Source organism: Polypterus senegalus, chromosome 7, assembly GCF_016835505.1.
Source record: "Polypterus senegalus isolate Bchr_013 chromosome 7, ASM1683550v1, whole genome shotgun sequence".
Taxonomy (NCBI): Eukaryota; Metazoa; Chordata; class Cladistia; order Polypteriformes; family Polypteridae; genus Polypterus; species Polypterus senegalus.
The window spans coordinates 174,607,098-174,624,224 of NC_053160.1; the positions used below are offsets into that span (position 1 = coordinate 174,607,098).

The 17,127-nt window shown below is 39.6% G+C and overlaps 1 protein-coding gene across 3 annotated transcripts in view; it reads right to left on the reverse strand.

The window, feature by feature from the left end:
* Nucleotides 1-17,127, reverse strand: part of klhl2 (kelch-like family member 2) — a 114,914-nt gene that overhangs the window by 40,919 nt on the left and 56,868 nt on the right. The window lies entirely within an intron of this gene.

Genomic DNA, 17,127 nt, shown 5'->3' on the forward strand with positions numbered 1-17,127 from the left:
ATTCAGGTGTATTCAGACACTTGCTCTTAAGTTTAAAACTTAAGAGCATTTTTTTAAAGCTTCGAGTCCCTTCATCAAAGAGTTTATCATCACAGTTTTGTTTATTTTTGTGACAGTGAGTCATATTCAAAAATAAAAGTGGTAATTACATCTATTAGTAGTGTATGTAAATTAAGTTTTTAATACTATCTATTAATAATATTTGGTTGAAATTGCTTTCATAGACATCAGATTCCACCTCAAGAGACGAAAAGATTCATGTGCTCTTATTAATTGTTGTAGGTGGCAGGTCTGCAGCTAACTGCAGTTTAAAGTTTTTCAAAGAAATACAGAAAGAGACTTAAAATCTGTGCTGACAAACATAGGTAGCAGATCATTGTGGTGCTTTACTGATACATTACAATCAGTGAAATACTGAATTATTATAATCTCTCTCTATATATCCATCCAGCTATATCCTAACTACATGGTCACAGGGGTCTGCTGGAGCCAATCCCAGCCAAGGCAGGAAACAAACCCTGGGCAGGGTGCCAGCCCACTGCAGGGTACACACACAACCACACACCAACTTAGAATCGCCAATGCCCCTAACCTGCATGTCTTTGGACTGTGGGAGGAAACCGGAGCACCCAGAAGAAACCCACGTAGACACGGGGAGAACATGCAAACTCCAGGCAGGGAGGACCCGGGAAGCGAACCCAAGTCTCCTAACTGTGAGACAGCAGCGCTACCAACTGGGCCACCGTGCCGCCCCTCTCTATATATGTATATGTAAAATCCAACGTCTGTCTGTATATCTGTCCACTTTTCACGAGAGAACTACTTAACGGATTTAGATCGTTTTTTTACTATAATTTGCTTGAACATTCCGGTTGATTTTCTCTCATCGCGCTAAGTATCATAGTTCACTTGAAGGAGCAACATATTCGATCTAATCCGAGACAGAGGCTATGGGCTGAGGGGAGGGAGAAGCGTGACGTCAGGAGTGGGGAGCCAAGGGACGGTCGTCATCACTCACACGCCAGCCTCCATTCAAATCGGTCTACCTCTGGCCACGTTTTGTAGCGTACTTTGCCTCTGCTTAGTTAGCAGTACCTGTTTGTTTGTCCTGTTTCAATACTACTCAGGCAGAGCCGTGGGGGATAGCTAGTCTTTACATAATGCAGCTATGTGGTTATTTTTAGCTTAAAGCAAATATGAAGCACATATTTTGTCACTGTAGCATAAAGTGTCACGAGCCAGCTTTTATACATTTCTACATAAGTTAAGTCACTTGCATTTCATTACTTTTTTTGGACATTCAAATCATCTCACTTACCCAATTTGATTTCAAAGAGCAAGAGAAGTAACACACTAACTAATAAATTCCTAATACGAGAAATTGCATGAGGTGAAATAAACAACAAAAGTGAGTTGCAGCAACTGAGGTTTGCACAATGTGGCCCGTAGTCACAGAGATGAGTGCAGGATGAGGTTGAGGCAGAAGCAGACTATTAGCATGTAGTGCAATAGGGATGGTACTCACCTTATATGGAGATGAATAAACAAACAAATAATATCATTACTGCCATATTGAATAAACTAAAATCATCATAACTAGTGAATTGAAATGCACACCTAACCTCATACCTTTCTAACTAAGATAATACTTGGTCATCCAGTCCCGCCTACATCTGGCCCCACCCCATCTCTTGTCCTGCAGCAAGGTGTACTCGCTTCAGTGCACATGACCGCAGGTGTGTCAGCAGGAGTGGATGTTGAAGGAGTTCGCAAATTTGCAAAAATTTGAAAAATTTCAAAAAAGTTGTACAGTGTGCTGTATTCAAAATGTCTCAATGAAAACTGAACTGTCTCAAAAAATTTTACTGAAGTGGAGAAAAGTTCAACAAAATTATTTCACTTGGAGAGGAGTTGTTCCTTATTTACACACAGATCAACAGCCATAACTATTTGAGAAGGAGCTTTTCACATTATATGCAAACACACCGAAAATGGACGCTTTGAATTTTACCATCCTGGAGCTTCTTAACCCCAGTACACAAGGTTCAATAGCTAAGCTATTGGTTCACGAGGCACAAACATGCTGCAAAAACTAAGCTGACTCATGGGTAGCTCAAAAGCAAAATGGGGAATTTGCCAAACTATACATTTCTACACAGCTCTCCTTTTCTGCCATAAGCTCTCTGTCTTTGACATATTTGATTTCGCATTTTTGGGATAGCCAAGCATGTATATACAATGCAAAGTAAATGAACTCAGTCCATCTGGGACCTACAGTTGTGCTTGAAAGTTTGTGAACCCTTTAGAATCTATATATATAATTCACTATGGCAAGACAACCATGGAAAGCACGCCGGAAGGGGCGTGGATTCACTAAGCCGCCGACAAGTAAGACACCTATGGCACACGCAGGAAGGAGCCACGCCCACCAACTCCAAGACCATTGGATACAACGACAACTCGCAGAGCCACGCCCACCAACTCGAACGCGACGACACAGAAAAAATGCCGTCATTTATATTCATCTGTCGTAGAGGCCACATGCGTGCAGGTCAGGTTAATGTCATGTGCATGTCATGCACCTCCGAGCTACGTTGACTGTTCATAGAGGCATGTTTCTCGCGGAGGTGAATCGCCATATGCAGCGTGTAAAACGGTTTCCGAGGGGTATCCCATGGGATCCTTAAAACAATCCTTTACAACTGAGGTTAAAGCACAATGAAGTAAGCAGTCTTTAAAAACCAAGTTTTCAGTTACGATGCACGACCGCGTGCACCATAGCAAACTGTTTTACACGCTACATACAGCTATTCGCATCCGCGACAAACATGCGTCTTCTTAGATGCTCCTGCAGGAACATGGAAGACGTTTTCCTGCCCACCAACACTCCTTTTCCACCGGCCGGCATCTACCCTCACTCTCTAGGCATTCACACTGCCTACCCATTTGCCCGGACGCAAAAATTCACCGACCACCCAGTTAGTCCCTTTCGCCTGTGGCAAGAATCCACATGCACGTCTGAGCCAAACGGCGTTTGTTATGCCGCGGGTTCACTATTGTGTTGTATTTTGCTCTCTCCAGAGTTCCATCTTTTCATTCGCTTACTGTTGTATTCTCACACCAACCCGTTTTAGACAACCGTGTCTTTCCAGAAGTGTTTAGCATTCAATAAATAATTATGCATGAGATTGACTGTGTGTCTACCCAGCGCAGAGAGGCATGGGTAAGCCGTTGAACCCCATTCGGGATGCAAGCCGTGGAATTCCCACTAAGTGCGACTCATACGCTCCCACTGGTTGCGTCCCAACCCTTTGTACACACCTCGCTACTACCGTGGTCTGGTGTCTTGGTGGATTATATATAGAAAAGCAGCCAAAACCACACAGAGCAATGAAACGTCTACATCAGTCACAGGTGCATCTGGACTGTGTAAAGACGACGACTCAAGTGATGAGTTGGAGGTGGGCACATGAGCGGGCAGTGCATACTGAACGAGAAATCAGCAGACTAGCATGACGGACGGAGCTGAATGGACGTCCTTCTCCTCTCCTCCCGTTCCAGACTCCGCGCTGTGCACCCCCATCCCTCCGTCTGGCAGTAGAAGGCACGAGGGCGGTCCGCCAGTTTTCAGTCACGGACGATTGTGTGTTGGTTCGTTCCGTGCATTGTTACAATGTTGCTTTTCTTGCTGATTTATTGCATTACCGATTTTTCAAATGTTAATTTTCTCCCTGTGCTTAAAAATCATTAAAAAAAATGGCCTGATTATGCAGCGTATGGTACGCCGCAGGTTGGCTAGTTTTCTATATTTCAGCATAAATATAACCTAAAACATCATCAGATTTTCACTCAAGTCCTAAAAGTAGATAAAGAGAAACCAGTTAAACAAATGACACAAAAATATTATACTTTGTCATTTATTTATTGAGGAAAATGAGCGAATATTACATATTTGTTAGTGGCAAAAGTATGTGAACCTCTAGGATGATCAGTTACTTTGAAGGTGAAATTCAAGTTTTCAACCAATGGGATGACAATCAGCTGTGAGTGGGCACCCTGTGTTATTTAAAGAACAAGGATCTATCAAAGTCTGCTCTTCACCACAAATGTTTGCGGAAGTGTATCATGGCATGAACAAATGAGATTTCTGAGGACCTCACAAAAAGAGTTGTTGATGCTCATCAGGCTGGAAAAGGTGACAAAACCATCTCTAAAGAGTTTGGACTCCACCAATCCACGGTCAGACAGATTGTGTACAAATGGTGGAAATTCAAGACCACTGTTACCCTCCCCAGGAGTTGTTGACCAACAAAGATCACTCCAAGACGTGTAATAGTCAGCGAGGTCACAAAGGACCCCAGGGTAACTTCTAAGCAACGGAAGGCCTCTCTCACATTGGCTAATGTTCATGTTCATGAGTCCACCATCAGGAGAACACTGAACAACAACGGTGTGCATGGCAGGGTTGCAAGGAGAAAGCCACTGTTCTCCAAAAAAAACATTCCTGCTCGTCTGCAGTTTGCTAAAGATCACGTGGACAAACCAGAAGGCTATTGGAAGAATGTTTTGTGGACGGATGAGACCAAAATAGAACTTTTTGGTTTAAATGAAAAGCGTTATATTTGGAGAAAGGAAAACACTGCAATTCAGCATAAGAACCTTATCCCATCTGTGAAACATGGTGGTGGTAGTATCATGGTTTGGGCCTGTTTTACTGCATCTGGGCCAGGAGGGCTTGCCTTCATTGATGGAACAATGAATTCTGAATTATATCCAAGAATTCTAAAGGAAAATGTCAGGACATCTGTCCATGAACTGAATCTCAAGAGAAGGTGGGTCATGCAGCAAGACAACGACCCTAAGCACCCAAGTCGTTCTACCAAAGAATGGTTAAAGGAGAATAAAGTTAATGTTTTGGAATGGCCAAGTCAAAGTCCTGACCTTAATCCAATCAAAATGTTGTGGAAGGACCTGAAGCGAGCAGTTAATGTGAGGAAACCTACCAACATCTCAGAGTTGAAGCTGTTCTGTACGGAGGAATGGGCTACAATTCCTCCAAGCCGGTGTGCAGGAATGATCAGAAGATATCGGAAACATTTAGTTGCAGTTATTGCCGCAAAGGGGGGGTCACACCAGATACTGAAAGCAAAGGTTCACATACTTTTGCCACTCACAAATATGTAATATTCGATCATTTTCCTTAATAAATACATGACCAAGTGTAATATTTTTGCCTCATTTGTTTAACTGGTTTCTCTTTATCTACTTTTAGGACTTGAGTGAAAATCTGATGATGTTTTAGGTTCAGAAACTTTCAAGCACAACTGTGTTATATGATTAATTTTTGTACATTAAATACCTTCCATCATGGTCTATCTCATTTAATTTGTTATAAACAAACTCATAAAAACCTTGATTAACTAGCATTGTGACTCCTGAGGTCGCCATTTACACCGTGTACACTATATTTTTTCCTATACTATTATGTTTTAATGGTACATTGTAGGTTTGTTGTAGTCACATTCTCATTATATTTGCAGTTTCCTCCTACTCCTACTTTCATGCCTTTAAATCAATTTTTAATTTGCTTAGTGAGAAAACAAAAATTGTTATTATAATACACTAATTAAGGTTAAGGTAAAAAATGAGGATAAACACATAATTAACTGCATTCCAATAAAATTGTAAAAATGAAAAAACAAAAAGCTACAAGCAATGTCTTTTGAAATGTTCTACAAGAACTGATAGCCAAATATATAAATTTATTGCCTGGGGAAAATAATTAATTTGCCAAAACTGATAATGTACAGTACTACTGACTAACAAAATGCAGAGTCAAAATAAACTGCTTGATATTTTACTATCCAATGGGCCTCATCAAACACTCAATGATTTTTTAGAAAAGGCTGGAAATCACTGGTGAGAAATGTATTTTGCAAGAAGCAAAGACTGCAAAAGATCTTTCATTTTGGTGTTGACAGAACAATAGTCTAGGACGTTAGCTGAGTCAGTCCACAACACTTGTTATACGTCTTTCTTCAAGTTATTACCACTGAACCAGAATCCAAGACTCAAATTAAAATAGAGTCAGATTTTTTCCCCTTAAATGCTCTTTCTGGGCGGCACGGTGGTGCAGTGGTAGTGCTGCTGCCTCGCTGTTAGGAGACCCGGGTTCACTTACCGGGTCCTCCCTGCGTGGAGTCTGCATGTTCTCCCCATGTCTGCGTGGGTATCCTCCCACATTCCAAAGATATGCAGGTTAGGTGCACTGGCGATCCTAAACTGTCCTTAGTGTGCGCTTGGTGTGTGTGTGTCCTGCGGTGGGCTGGCGCCCTGCCTGGGATTTGTTCCCTGCCTTGCGTCCTGTGTTGGCTCCAGCAGACCCCTGTGACCCTGTAGTTAGGATATAGCAGGTTGGATAATGGATGGATGGATGCTCTTTCATTTTAAGTCATCCTTTTGTGTACTCACACTTCTGAGGCCTTGCTGTACACACTGCCTTCTTTTATGGTGTAATCGTGCCTGCACAGAAGCATAACACATTGCTTGGCAACAATGCTGTGTCTGTTGCCACAAACTAGCAGCACCCATTGAAAAACACATAAATTAAAAAAGGCAAGTAATAAATATTAAAGACACTTCAGAAAAAAATGAAAATGTCAAACTCCGACATTAATGAAACAATAATGAAAGACAATAAGGAAATAAAAAATGTGAATAAATCAATTAATGCACATAGGGAAAAAAGAAAAAAAAAAATCAACCATACATGTTTCTGACAAAATTAGATCTTTCTTTAACCTAAAAGCTCCCTGGGTGCATTCACACTTATGAAAACACATGCAGTATAAACTCTTGTGATCCAAACAGCAGGAATTCTTCTTGCATTATCATAGAATGTGATCTGCCACGGTGGAAGCAGTCAACGAAATCATTTCCCAGCATGCCCTATAAACTCCCTGAACTTCTTTCGATTAATAGAACACCTAACAACCATCCCTGGTCCACTTGAAGAAACAACACCGACAGCCATAAATTCCCTTTGGATAATCCCTGACACAGTCAATATGGGAGGAATGGCGTTAGCAGAAACTAACCACGGTGATACATCACAAACACTCCACAAACCAAAAATCAGAGAAACCACAAACCAAAAATCAGACAGCATGCGACCCACTCATAGTGTAAGAAACTATGGTCTAATGAATTTGCCAAAAGAATTGGAGAATTGCTACTATGCAATTTACCTTTTTAAACAGGATGTTCTTAAAACAAATTATTCATTTATCTCCACATCTGTCGCAATAGAGCATTGCCTTATTACAAAGTCTGCATAAATGCTCAATTAGTTTTTGAACATGTGTGCCAGCTATAACGAGGTGCCTGGAGTCAAAAGCCTAGATAGACACTGGTGCCAAAACAAGGAAGAGTTTATATTCAGCTCTTCTGAATAACAATTTATTTCTGTGCATGGGGTAGAATAAAGGACATTTGTTGTGATTATCATGACACAAAAGGCTCAAACCAAAAAAAAAAAATGGGTGCAGGAGTCAGAAATCCACAAAAAGAAAGACCCACCCTCTTCACTTTTCAGTGCCTCACTGATATCTGGTATCTTCCCTATTGATATCAGCAAGTCTCCTGTGATCTCTGTTCTCAAGAAATCCTCTTTCACAGTATCTGCCACCAAGAACTACTATCCTGTCTACCGTTTGCTATTCCTGTGCAAGACTTTAGAATGAAAAGTGCACTAACAACTCTGCTCTGTTTCCCGATTTCGCAAAAGTCACCCTACCAAGGCAGCACTGCTTTCAGTCACAAATGTTCTTGGGTCTCCTCAAGAAGCTTCTCCTTCCTCAGTCCTTATCCTTCTTGACCTTTAATCAGCTATCAATATTATTAAACACTCCTTGCTTATCTTTATCCTCAATAATCTCTGTTTCTGCTTTGGACTGGTTCAAGTCTCCATTCTGCCTCTGCCTGTCTGCTGACTGCTCCCCCTCTTGGCACATGCGTGAAGACTGGAAAACACTTCTCTGGTCTTGCTTCAAAACTGTGGATTGATCTCCCTTTGTCAATTTGAACTGCATGCAATTCACTCATGTTCATACGTCGTTTGAAAATACACCTTTTTATGAAATATTTTGGAGCTGCTTTAGTTCTGTTCTACAGAATAGCTGCTGCTGTACTAATAAAGCATTTAAATACAATTTTTTTTAGTCTGCCTGCAGTTATAAACTTTATAGTAGTAGTAAGGCTACACTCTTTTATTCATTTTTTTTATGGTTCTCTATGGCTTTTGTTGCAGCACCTTCTAATTATTTTTGTGTATATATTATAACTTGCTTTGTAAGTCACCTTGGATAAATTGATAAATAAATAAATAGGCCTCGGTCCATTGGTTAGGCCTCAACCCAAGCCGCCTTGCCCCAAAATTAGATGGCAGGCATTCAGTCCATGCAGGCCCAAAAATGATGTTAAGGGTTTTAAAAACCAAGTTCTAAAGGTGAACAGGAAAAAACATTCAAAAACCTCTGGTCTACAGGGCAAAAAAAAAAAACTATTTTAATACTTAAAGAATGTACTTACTTAAACAGAACAAAGAGAAGCAATACAGAAAAAAAAAAAAGATCAAAAAATGTTTTGCATGAAAAGTAAAACCTAAGGGCAAGTAAATCTCAAAAGTCACAAAATCAAGAATAGTGTCTTAAACAATAGCCAGAGGGGACAAAAGACAAGAAACCCTATCATAAAAAAACAAATCAAAAACAAAAATCTAAAAACAAAAACATGCAATGCCAATATAGCTGCTGTCTGTCAATTTATGCAGCGAGAGCAGTCCCTGAGCTATATTACTACGTGGTCCAGCCTCCTTGAGCTCACCATACACGAGGCAGGGCAGATAACACAGAAAAGTAACATACAAACATTTGACATAATAAAAAAAAAATTAATATTATAATAAATAACTAACTATAATAATCCATCCATCCATTATCCAACCTGCTATATCCTAGCTACAGGGTCACGGGGGGTCTGCTGGAGCCAATCCCAGCCAACACAGGGCGCAAGGCAGGAAACACACCCCGGGTAGGGCGCCAGCCTACCGCAGGGCACACACACACACACACACACACTAGGGCCAATTTATGCATGTCTTGGGACTGTGGAAGGAAACGGGAGTACCCGGAGGAAACCCATGCAGACACAGGGAGAGCATGCAAACTCCACACAGGGAGGACCCGGGAAGCGAACCCGGATCTCCTAACTGTGAGGCAGCAGCGCTACCCACTATGCCACTGTGCCGCCCAACTATAATAATAGTTAACTAAAATATAATATAAAACTATAATAAAATAATAAAAAAAGATTACATAAGCCAAAAATAAACTTGAGCCAGGGAAACAACCCTAGCTATGCTATATTTGTGTGCCAGTAAATACGTGACTTGAAGAATCAATGGCACTCATGTTAAAAACGTGCACATGAATTCGTAGGACATTAGATTGAGAACTTTGTAAATAATATCAAGACATGGTACACGTGTGGAGTTGGTCTTTTGCATTAGGAGCTCATACCAAGTTACGATTAGGTCAATAACACTGTGACACTGGGGCAGCTGGAATGGGTGACTTTGCAGACAGCATGAATTACATAACAGCAGATGCTCTTTTATTCTCCACTCACGACAAGATATTCTACAGTTCCAAGAGTGGTGAGAAAGAGACTTAGACGGGTTTGATTAAATAATGGCAGAGACAGACCTTCAAGTAAGAACCAAGCACTTCTGTGTTGTTGGCGGTACAGTACAACTAGAGAGAGAGAGATTGGGATAAGTGTTTTTATTTAATGGCATCTCCAAGGTCCTGAAAACTGGAGATGAGGGTAATGTTGCACCAGAAGAGCAGATAAAGGTAACAGTACCTGAACAGTGGCCACTTCCGCATCCATTCTTGTGAGCCACTACAATATTTATAATGCGGTATGAAATATCAAGGTTCTCACTCCGACATGCCACCATTTACTTTTTGTTCAACTTTTTCTGTGGGGTTCTCTTTCTTAACCTTATCCAAATACTGAGAGTCAGTGACAAGCAGTGCAGACACAAGTGCACATGGCAAACTGAATTCTAAAAGAGAGCAGCTATTTCAAAACCATGTTCATCTCTTCATTTCATCTCATCTCACCATCCACATTTTCCAGGTGAGGGTCGCAGTGTATCATGTTCATATCTGAACAAATTATTAATAAAAAAGGCTTAAAGGAATACTTAATAATAAAAAAAAAAGATATTTTAAATATGTTAACAACTTCAGTTACCCCGCAAGACTACCATGGATGAACGGGTTAGGAAGTTGAATGGATGGATGGAATTTATTTTTAACATGTAGTTTGTATTATTGACCATGAAAAACTATTTCTGTTCTTCCTGAAAATATGAAAAGTTTCTGATAGAACAGGTGTCTAGGGTAATTAAGTTGTACAACAGCAAACAATTTCAAAACCGTTTATAATAATAAAAAAAAAAATCCCCAATCCTTGTGCCACATAATCCATATATCATATCACAACATCCCAAACACATGTACTTTTACTGAAATATTGTTAGGCAAACCACTTCAAGAATACAGGGACAACGTTGGAAACTTGCTAAGGTAAATTTCGCACAATCATTTGGATGTTTTTTTTTTTACACAGAGAACCCAAGACACATGGAATAAACAACCAAGTAATGTGGTAGACAGGTGGACTTTAATACCAAGTTGAGTTTTGAAGGTCCCTAGTTTAGAAGAATTAAGTGGATAGCATTAGTGAGTTTTGCTGAGCTGAATGGCCTGTTCTGGTCTCGATTGTTCTAATGTTCGAAACTTCCGATAAATGTTCTCTTGAACAAAAAATAGAAAGCACTTCGACATGAACAAGCATTTCAATTGTAAACTCTCCTCCTGTTGCTCCATTTATATTAATATCTACAACTGGATTACTTGGAGATTAACTTATCTGCAGTCTGTGAAGCCACATAGGTGATTTTATCTTCTGCTTGTTAAAGCATCTCTGATACGCACAAGTACAGGGAATATTCTCTTCCAGATATTTTCACTTACTTTTCTTTAACTTTTAAACTTTAGTTGTAGTCCTCCCTTAGTGAACTCTGCAGTGTTGATATCACCGGAAGCTCAGTACTGGCATAAGCGAAAAAGCAGTTACGCGGCTGGACTCTTGACCAATGAATGAGGAGGGGAAGGCGGATTCACAATTCAAATGCAATTCACGTTTCGGCATGTCCATTTATTTCCAGAAGTGGTTTATTTAAACATCTTTTGGTAAAAAGACATGTTTGGGATGCTGTGAGCATACAACTGCGTGGCCTGACATGGGGATTATGCAACATGACTAACATGAGATTTTTTTCATGAAGGTTTTCATATTGTGACCAACACTGGGCAACAGCAAACAGCAGACACCTGTTCTATCATGAAACCTTGTTATTTCTGTTCTGCATGAAAATTTTACTATATCACTACAAACTATATGGGGTAAGTAACATGTAAAAAATATCATTTTGGGGTGAAGTAATCTTTTAAATCCATTGTTCTCAAGTTATGTCCTATGGACCAACTACTTTTTTTATTAAGCAAGCTCTTATTTTCCATTTACTGCCTTTTTCGGTCAATCCACAATTTAAAAAATGGGCATGCTAAATTTTCACTGGAATGTAGCAAGCATTGGCATTTATTACACTGAGGGGATTTATTTTACTTTCCCTTGCTTTTCAGAATTTTGTTCTTCTTTGTTTTGTGTTTATTTAAGCCTTTTCTTACTAATTAGCACAGAAGTGAATTTTACACTAAAGTAGCTGCTCCTCCTTAGCTTTTATTGTGATTTGCATCAGTGTATGTTCTGCTTGTCACTAATTGTCATTATCTGAAAATGATTAACAGAGCACACTCCACAGAATAGTGAAATAAACAGAATATGGCAAAAGAAATGTAACATTTAAAGCTACAGCTATTTAAACTACTACAACAATTAGAACAATTTGTGAAATTAGTTGGAATGAAAACCTGCAGCTCAGTACTGAACTTGAGAACCGCTACGCTACTCCATTTAGTTTTCTAATGAAGCCTTACACAAGATTGCTATTTAAAGAACATTTCAGAACAGCTCTAATGTTTTGTACATGTGGTATTATTAATATATGTGACAAAGGCAGAAATATAATTCGACCGACACAGAGGCTTTTCGTGGGTGAGTTAAAGTTAGACTCATAATTCTCTGCCTCCAGATACAAATTTTATGCAGACTCACTATCACAAGCACACGACGCTCTCGGTCTCTTTCTGCCTGCCTGACAGTTTAAACCTCCCACCCACACACTCAAGCTGTAGTTTCTAGAATTAAATTTGCTTCAGAAACAGCTGCAGGAGCAGCACTACATTGTAAGTAGAGACCTTGAGACAAGATATCTGATCCTCATTGTAACCAAATTTCAGTTATAAAGCAACTGTTGATACTCTTCTGTCCGATTCTCTGACAAGTGCATTGACACCAACTTCCACAGTTTACTGCAGTGCTAGTGAAAGCAAGCTTGGAAAAACAAAAACACTATAGTCCATTTCCAATATAGTTAAATTCAGTTCAATTTACTCTTATGTAATGGTTTTGATTGAAGACTGTAGGTTACAAAAGAGGCACTTTAGAAGTCAAAATAAAAAAAAAAAATGTCTCTTTGAAATATGTAAGTGCGTGTGTGGACATCAGTATGCTTATTACTTACAATAACACAACTGACTTTACCAGTCAGCTCACAGTGAGATGTGTATACTACAAAATGTGTACTTTGTTAATGTAAAGCAGGTAAACCTGGAGAATAAAAGCGGACATGAAACCAAGAGCAAGGAGGATGTGTACAGTCGATTCAGGAAGTCTTCAGACCCCTTCATTTTCTGCACACTTTATTGTATTGCAGATTTTATTTTGTATTATTACATTTGCCAATTTTGCTCATCACTCTACACTCAATAAGCCATAATGATAAAGTGAGCACATATTTTCAGAAAGGTTTGTAAACGGAGTACAAATCTCAAACTGAAATCTCTCATTCATCAAAGTATTCGGACCCTTTGCTGTGGCGCTACAAATTGTGCTCAGGTACATCCTATGCGTTTTGATTTTCTTTGAGATGCGTCTAGAACTTGACTGGAGTCCACCTGTGGCAAACTGAATTGACTGGACATTTTTTAGGAAGGAACAAACACCAAGCCATGGAGTCCAAGAAACTCTGTAGACCTCTGAAAATTGTGGTGAGGCACAGATCAGGGCATGGGAATAAAACCAATTTTAAAGCTTTTAGTGTTCCTTGAAGCTCAATGACCTCAATAATTGTAAAATGTAAGAAGTTTGGAAGATCCAAGTCTCTTTCCAGAGGCGGCTGTCCAGTCAAAATGGGTAAACATGCAAAAAGGGCATGGTCAGGGAGGTAACCATGAACCCAATGTTCACTCAGAGCTTCAAAAGTTCTCTGCGGAGATGGGAGAACCTGTTGGAAGGAAGATCATCTCAGCAACTCCATCGATCAAGGATTTATGGGACAGTGGCTAGACGAAAGCCACTCTTGAATTAAAGGCATATGACAGCTAACTTGGACTCAGAACATGAGCAAAAAGCAAAAAGTGAACTCTTTGGTCAGAATTCCAAGCACAGCGAATACAAGGCACTGCTCATCACCTGCTTAAGCATGGTGGTGTCAGCATCGTGGAAGTTCTTCTCAGCAGAAGGGACAGAGAGACCAGTCAGGTCTGAGGGAAGGATGAATGCTGCCAAATACAGAGAAGTCCGGCATGCATGCAGCCTCAGACTGGGACAATGGTTCACCTTTCAACATGACAATGACCGAAAGCAGACAGCCAAGATAATACTGGAGTGGCTTCAGATGAGGTGATGATTACTGTCTTTTAGTGGTTCAGCCAAAGCCCAGACTAAAACTCAACAGAACATCTGCGGAGGGACCTAAAGATGACAGCTTACAGACACTTCCCATCCAATCTAACTGAGCTTGACAGGATCTATCAGGAAGAATAGGATGCACTGCCCAAATCCAGGTGTGCAACACTTGTAGATACTCAAACAAAGAAAAGCTTTAATTGTTGCTAAAGAGGCTTCTATACAATATCAAATTAAAGGTCTGAATATTTATATAAATTAGAGCTTTCAGTTTATGATTTTTAATAAATTTGCAAAATTTTGTGAAAACATGTTTTCAATTTTTCATGGGTTACCGAGTGTAGATTGATGGGCAAAAATGGCAACTACAAACACAAAAAAGAACGTGAAGAGGGTCTGAATATTTTCTGAATCCATTGTATTAGAGCCTGGCAATGCATGAACTCTTAGGAGTGGGACTATGGCACACATTACATGCCATGCTGTCTTACACTTTTCAAATGCACCAGTTACCAGAAAGCAAACTATTCAGGGGCACTCAGCCTGTTGACTGGTTAAACAGGTCTTGCGATATTCAGAATAGCTTACCATTAACAAAGGCAAGATTTAAATTGTGTGGATTCTTATTATCAAGAATATTTGTATTGGGTGACCAATCAATAAATGTAAGGACATGTCACTGGCAGAATTTTAAGGAATTATCCCCATTTTTGTAGGAAAATATTTTTAATGATCTTTTTAACTAATAAAAATGTACACAGGAATAAAAACTAAAAAATAATGTAATCAAAATATATAAAATATATACATTTTTAATATTTTTATAGTGATAATTAGTCAAAAAAAATTTAAACCTATTCCTTAAAACATTATTTTCTCCTTATGCAATTATAGTCTTGGTAAGTATAGGGTGTAGATTACTAAAGGACTGCTTTTGGTTTCCATAGAAACAGTATAGCATTTAACAATCTTGACAGACAAAACACAATGTGAAAATTAAAAGCTGCTCAATTTTCTACAAATGCTGTCCAAAGAAATATGTTATAAAATCCAAATACTGGTAAAGAAAAAAGCAGTACATTCATGACTGGATGAGACTTTGGGTAATAACAAACAAAAATCAAACCTGTATACAGCACCCTCGAAAGCATTCAGATCCCTTCAGTTTTTACAAATTTTGCTATATTGCAATATATATGCAATATACATTATATTGCCTTGTGTTAAAATCATTTAAATAACACAAAAAGAGGATGTTAGACATTTTTGCAAATGAGATTACAGCCTGGAGCCTTCTTGGGTCTGATGCCACCAGCTTCACACACCTAGAATTGGGGATTTTCTTACATTTTTCTCTGCAGAGCACCTCAAGCTCTGCCAGTCTGGATGGGTCATTAGACAGCTATTTTCAGGTGTCTCCAGAGATGATTAACTGCGTTCAACTCTGAGGTCTGGCTGCACCACTAAAGAACATTCCCGGAGTTGACCCTAAGCAGCTCCTGTGTTGTCTTTGCTTTGTGTTTAGGGTCAGTGACTTGTTGGAAGGGGTACCTTTCTAAAGGCACTGTATATGCTGTTATAAGGGTATTTGGCAAGGTATAGTAGGCATCATGTTGTGCATATGACGGAAATTCACAAGAACCCATCCTGATATGAAATCAAAATTTTCTTAAATTAACAAATTGAAATTAAAATGTAGCCCCAGATCTCAGGGTAAACATCATTAGCAGATGTTTTTCAGGGCCAAAGTCAGCAGTCATTCAAGGACTTGCAACCAGGACTTGAAAAAGATGGGTCTTTTATCTTCAGAAACACTTAAAAAAAAATGACCAATAGTGGGCTCTCCATTGTGACCGCTACCTTATTTTTTTTTTTTTACTCTTTGGCAAGACATCATTAAATCAACGCTTTATCTTGTCTTGTCTTGTCTTATCTCTTCACAACATAACAACATGCACACATGAATCAAAAAATCTAATATCTTACAGGTGACATTTTCAAAAAGTATAAAATAAAAGTGAACAAATTTTTAAAATGAGGACTGAATCATATTTTTAAATTCAAATTATATTTGGTATATAGAGTGATGTTTATTACAGAGCTGTGTTGTATATTTTTCCAACATCCAATAAACCTCCTCTAGGTTAACACATACTTTATTGGCAGGCATCAAAAAAAAGACTATAAATAGCAGACAATTCAACTGAAAAAGCATGGAAGAGAAACTGTTTTACAAAACTATGACAAAAACATTTGCAAATTCTGTATGCAAACATTCAGTAGGAATTGTAAGCAAATTTGAAACACAAAAGAAAAAGTGCAAAAGTTCGCTGATGAAACTGCTATCATGGGCTGCATCAGGAGTGGGCAGAAGGAGGAGTATAGGAACCTAATCAAGGACTTTGTTAAATGGTGCGACTCAAACCACCTAAAACTGAACACCAGCAAAACCAAAAAGCTGGTGGTGGATTTTAAGAGACCCAGGCCACTCATGGACCCCGTGATCATCAGAGGTGACTGTGTGCAGAGGGTGCAGACCTATAAATACCTGGGACTGCAGCTGGATGATAAATTGGACTGGACTACCAACACTGATGCTCTGTGTAAGAAAGGACATGGCCGACTATACTTAGAAGGCTGGCGTCCTTCAACATCTGCAATAAGATGCTGCAGACGTTCTATCAGACGGTTGTGGCGAGTGCCCTCTTCTACGCGGTTGTGTCCTGGGGAGGCAGCATAAAGAAGAGGGACGCCTCATGACTGGACAAACTGGTGAGGAAGGCAGGCTCTATTGTAGATACAGAGCTGGACAGTTTGACATCCGTGGCAGAGCAACGGGCGCTGAGCAGGCTCCTGTCTCCATGGACAATCCACTGCATCCACTGAACAGGATCATCTCCAGACAGAGGAGCAGCTTCAGTGACAGACTGCTATCACCAGCCTGCTCCACTGACGGACTGAGGAGATCGTTCCTCCCTCACACTATGCGACTCTTCAATTCCACCCAGGGGGTTAAACGTTAACATTTTTCAAAAGTTATTATCTGTTATACCTGCATTTCTATCACTCTTTAATTTAATATTGTTTTTTATCAGTATGCTGCTGCTGGAGTATGTGAATTTCCCCTTGGGATTAATAAAGTATCCATCTAGCATGCCCACCTTTTAGGGCCACCCCATCCCC